Here is a 6,205-nt window from a genome sequence, read left to right as displayed (position 1 = left end):
TTGTCCCTAAATCTTGGCTCCCTCACCACCTCTTATGTTCCTCATTGTCCCTACATCTTGGTTCCCTCGCCACGTCTTATGTTCCTCATTGTCCCTACATCTTGGCTCCCTCACCACCTTTTATGTTCCTCATTGTCCCTACATCTTGGTTCCCTCACCACGTCTTATGTTCCTCATTGTCCCTACATCTGGGTTCCCCCATGGCGTCTTGTGTTCCTCATTGTCCCTACATCTTGGTTGCCTCACCACGTCTTATGTTCCTCATTGTCCCTACATCCTGGTTGCCTCACCACGTCTTATGTTCCTCATTGTTCCTACATCTTGGTTCTCTCACCACGTCTTATGTTCCTCACTGTCCCTACATCTTGGTTCCCTCACCACGTCTTATGTTCCTCATTGTCCCTACATCTTGGTTCCCTCACCACGTCTTATGTTCCTCATTGTCCCTACATCCTGGTTCCCTCACCACGTCTTATGTTCCTCATTGTCCCTACATCTTGGTTCTCTCACCACGTCTTATGTTCCTCATTGTCCCTACATCTTGGTTCCCTCACCACGTCTTATGTTCCTCATTGTCCCTACATCTTGGTTCCCTCACCACGTCTTATGTTCCTCATTGTCCCTACATCTTGGTTCCCTCACCACCTCTTATGTTCCTCATTGTCCCTACATCTTGGTTCTCTCACCACATCTTATGTTCCTCATTGTCCCTACATCTTGGTTCTCTCACCACGTCTTATGTTCCTCATTGTCCCTACATCTTGGTTCCCTCACCACGTCTTATGTTCCTCATTGTCCCTACATCTTGGTTCCCTCACCACGTCTTATGTTCCTCATTGTCCCTACATCTTGGTTCCCTCACCACCTCTTATGTTCCTCATTGTCCCTACATCTTGGTTCCCTCACCACGTCTTATGTTCCTCATTGTCCCTACATCTTGGTTCTCTCACCACATCTTATGTTCCTCATTGTCCCTACATCTTGGTTCCCTCACCACCTCTTATGTTCCTCATTGTCCCTACATCTTGGTTCCCTCGCCACGTCTTATGTTCCTCATTGTCCCTACATCTTGGCTCCCTCACCACCTCTTATGTTCCTCATTGTCCCTACATCTTGGTTCCCTCACCACGTCTTATGTTCCTCATTGTCCCTATATCTGGGTTCCCCCATGGCGTCTTGTGTTCCTCATTGTCCCTACATCTTGGTTCCCTCACCACCTCTTATGTTCCTCATTGCCCCTACATCTTGGTTCTCTCACCACGTCTTATGTTCCTCATTGTCCCTATATCTTGGTTCCCTCACCACGTCTTATGTTCCTCATTGTCCCTACATCTGGGTTCCCTCACCACTTCTCATGTTCCTCATTGTCCCTAAATCTTGGTTCCCTCACCACGTCTTATGTTCCTCATTGTCCCTACATCCTGGTTGCCTCACCACGTCTTATGTTCCTCATTGTTCCTACATCTTGGTTCTCTCACCACGTCTCATGTTCCTCATTGTCCCTACATCTTGGTTCCCTCACCACGTCTCATGTTCCTCATTGTCCCTACATCCTGGTTGCCTCACCACGTCTTATGTTCCTCACTGTCCCTACATCTTGGTTCCCTCACCACGTCTTATGTTCCTCATTGTCCCTACATCTTGGTTCCCTCACCACGTCTTATGTTCCTCATTGTCCCTACATCTTGGTTCCCTCACCACGTCTCATGTTCCTCATTGTCCCTACATCCTGGTTGCCTCACCACGTCTTATGTTCCTCACTGTCCCTACATCTTGGTTCCCTCACCACGTCTTATGTTCCTCATTGTCCCTACATCTTGGTTCCCTCACCACGTCTTATGTTCCTCATTGTCCCTACATCTTGGTTGCCTCACCACGTCTTATGTTCCTCATTGTCCCTACATCTTGGTTGCCTCACCACGTCTTATGTTCCTCATTGTTCCTACATCTTGGTTCTCTCACCACGTCTTATGTTCCTCATTGTCCCTACATCTTGGTTCCCTCACCACGTCTCATGTTCCTCATTGTCCCTACATCCTGGTTGCCTCACCACGTCTTATGTTTCTCACTGTCCCTACATCTTGGTTCCCTCACCACGTCTTATGTTCCTCATTGTCCCTACATCTTGGTTCCCTCACCACGTCTCATGTTCCTCATTGTCCCTAAATCTTGGTTCCCTCACCACGTCTTATGTTCCTCATTGTTCCTACATCTTGGTTCCCTCACCACGTCTTATGTTCCTCATTGTCCCTACATCTTGGTTCCCTCACCACGTCTTATGTTCCTCATTGTCCCTACATCTTGGTTCCCTCACCACGTCTTATGTTCCTTATTGTCCCTACATCTGGGTTCTCTCACCACATCTTATGTTCCTCATTGTCCCTACATCTTGGTTCCCTCACCACATCTTATGTTCCTCATTGTCCCTACATCTTGGTTCCCTCACCACGTCTTATGTTCCTCATTGTCCCTACATCTTGGTTCCCTCACCACGTCTCATGTTCCTCATTGTCCCTAAATCTTGGTTCCCTCACCACGTCTTATGTTCCTCATTGTCCCTACATCTTGGCTCCCTCACCACGTCTTATGTTCCTCATTGTTCCTACATCTTGGTTCCCTCACCACGTCTTATGTTCCTCATTGTCCCTACATCTTGGTTCCCTCACCACGTCTTATGTTCCTCATTGTTCCTACATCTTGGTTCCCTCACCACGTCTTATGTTTCTCATTGTCCCTACATCTCGGTTCCCTCACCACGTCTTATGTTCCTCATTGTCCCTACATCTTGGTTCCCTCACCACGTCTTATGTTCCTCATTGTTCCTACATCTTGGTTCCCTCACCACCTCTTATGTTCCTCATTGTCCCTACATCTTGGTTCCCTCACCACCTCTTATGTTCCTCATTGTCCCTACATCCTGGTTCCCTCACCACGTCTTATGTTCCTCATTGTCCCTACATCTTGGTTCTCTCACCACGTCTTATGTTCCTCATTGTTCCTACATCTTGGTTCCCTCACCACGTCTTATGTTCCTCATTGTCCCTACATCTTGGTTCTCTCACCACGTCTTATGTTCCTCATTGTCCCTACATCTTGGTTCCCTCACCACGTCTTATGTTCCTCATTGTTCCTACATCTTGGTTCTCTCACCACGTCTTATGTTCCTCATTGTCCCTACATCTTGGTTCTCTCACAACGTCTTATGTTCCTCATTGTCCCTACATCTTGGTTCCCTCACCACGTCTTATGTTCCTCATTGCCCCTACATCCTGGTTCCCTCACCACGTCTTATGTTCCTCATTGTCCCTACATCTTGGTTCCCTCACCACATCTTATGTTCCTCATTGTCCCTACATCCTGGTTGCCTCACCACATCTTATGTTCCTCATTGTCCCTACATCTTGGTTCCCTCACCACGTCTTATGTTCCTCATTGTCCCTACATCTTGGTTCCCTCACCACGTCTTATGTTCCTCATTGTCCCTACATCTTGGTTCCCTCACTACGTCTTATGTTCCTCATTGTCCCTACCTCTTGGTTCCCTCACCACGTCTTATGTTCCTCATTGTCCCTACATCTTGGTTCCCTCACCACATCTTATGTTCCTCATTGTCCCTACATCTTGGTTCTCTCGCCACGTCTTATGTTCCTCATTGTCCCTACATCTTGGTTCCCTCGCGACGTCTTAGGTTCCTCATTGTCCCTACATCTTGGTTCCCTCACCACATCTTATGTTCCTCATTGTCCCTACATCTTGGTTCCCTCACCACGTCTTATGTTCCTCATTGTCCCTACATCTTGGTTCCCTCGCGACGTCTTAGGTTCCTCATTGTCCCTACATCTTGGTTCCCTCACCACATCTTATGTTCCTCATTGTCCCTACATCTTGGTTCCCTCACCACGTCTTATGTTCCTCATTGTCCCTTCATCCTGGTTCCCTGATGTCATCCTGGTGCTGCCCCGATCCCTCTCCCCAAAGACACCAGACTTGTGTAGACCGGGCTTACAGTCGGAGAAACTGAAGTGGCGCCATTGCTCAACGCCAGTCGACGATGCCACTAAAACACGACTGTGGCTGAAATGTCGTAACCCAGGTTTGATGCTATGACCCTCGGTGACAAAGTTCCATGTTGTAAAATGCCCCCCCCCCCCCCGGTTATAGGGAATCTGAGGACGCTTTATGCTGAAATTGACTCATTGCTCCACTCAAGGAGTGAAGTGTGAAGTGATGGCAGGTACTCAGGAGCCTCTTATTCCACTCTATAAAGGGAAAACACAGAACTGATAAAGTCCATAATGAGCCTGAAATCGGGTCAGTGCTCCATTCAAGGTGGAAACTCAGGATCCTATAAGAAGCGTCCAGCTGAAGGTGCACGGAGAGACACGTCAGCCACTCCAGCACGTCCACGGGAGAAGTAAAATCACTTATAGGTGCGTGTAACATCACTTCATAGACAAGGACACAGCAACACCAAAGCCAACACGTGTCGTCCTAAGGGACTGAGTCATGGCAGCTCAGGGTCCTAATACTCCACTCTCTGTAGAAACATGGACTGCTGAGCCGTGTATCTAACCCTATCCTGTGTGATACTGTCTGCTGAGCCATGTATCTAACCCTATCCTGTGTGATACTGTCTGCTGAGCTGTGTATCTCATCCTCTCCTGTGTGATACTGACTGCTGAGCCATGTATCTAACCCTATCCTGTGTGATACTGTCTGCTGAGCCATGTATCTAACCCTATCCTGTGTGATACTGTCTGCTGAGCCATGTATCTAACCCTATCCTGTGTGATACTGTCTGCTGAGCCATGTATCTAACCCTATCCTGTGTGATACTGTCTGCTGAGCCATGTATCTAACCCTATCCTGTGTGATACTGTCTGCTGAGCTGTGTATCTCATCCTCTCCTGTGTGATACTGTCTGCTGAGCTGTGTATCTAACCCTATCCTGAGTGATACTGTCTGCTGAGCCATGTATCTCATCCTCTCCTGTGTGATACTGTCTGCTGAGCTGTGTATCTAATCCTCTCCTGTGTGATACTGTCTGCTGGGCCATGTATCTAACCCTATCCTGTGTGATACTGTCTGCTGAGCTGTGTATCTAATCCTCTCCTGTGTGATACTGTCTGCTGAGCCGTGTATCTAACCCTATCCTGTGTGATACTGTCTGCTGAGCTGTGTATCTAATCCTCTCCTGTGTGATACTGTCTGCTGAGCCGTGTATCTAACCCTATCCTGTGTGATACTGACTGCTGAGCCATGTATCTAACCCTATCCTGTGTGATACTGTCTGCTGAGCCATGTATCTAACCCTATCCTGTGTGATACTGTCTGCTGAGCTGTGTATCTCATCCTCTCCTGTGTGATACTGTCTGCTGGGCTGTGTATCTAACCCTATCCTGTGTGATACTGTCTGCTGAGCTGTGTATCTCATCCTATCCTGTGTGATACTGTCTGCTGAGCTGTGTATCTAGCCCTATCCTGTGTGATACTGTCTGCTGAGCTGTGTATCTAACCCTATCCTGTGTGATACTGTCTGCTGAGCCGTGTATCTAACCCTATCCTGTGTGATACTGTCTGCTGAGCTGTGTATCTAATCCTATCCTGTGTGATACAGTCTGCTGAGCTGTGTATCTAATCCTCTCCTGTGTGATACTGCCTGCTGATCTGTGTATCTAATCTCCTCCACTGTGATACTGCCTGCTGAGCCGTGTATCTAATCCTATCCTGTGTGATACTGCCTGCTGAGCTGTGTATATAATCCTATCCTGTGTGATACTGTCTGCTGAGCTGTGTATCTAACCCTATCCTGTGTGATACTGTCTGCTGAGCTGTGTATCTCATCCTCTCCTGTGTGATACTGTCTGCTGAGCTGTGTATCTAATCCTCTCCTGTGTGATACTGTCTGCTGGGCTGTGTATCTAACCCTATCCTGTGTGATACTGTCTGCTGGGCTGTGTATCTAATCCTATCCTGTGTGATACTGTCTGCTGAGCTGTGTATCTAATCCTATCCTGTGTGATACTGTCTGCTGGGCTGTGTATCTAACCCTATCCTGTGTGATACTGTCTGCTGGGCTGTGTATCTAATCCTATCCTGTGTGATATTGTCTGCTGAGCTGTGTATCTCATCCTATCCTGTGTGATACTGTCTGCTGAGCTGTGTATCTAATCTCCTCCAGTGTGATACTGCCTGCTGAGCCGTG

Source organism: Engystomops pustulosus, chromosome 4 (assembly GCF_040894005.1).
Source record: "Engystomops pustulosus chromosome 4, aEngPut4.maternal, whole genome shotgun sequence".
Lineage (NCBI taxonomy): Eukaryota > Metazoa > Chordata > Amphibia > Anura > Leptodactylidae > Engystomops > Engystomops pustulosus.
The sequence above is the reverse complement of the archived record's forward strand: the minus strand, read 5'-3'. Positions refer to the sequence as shown.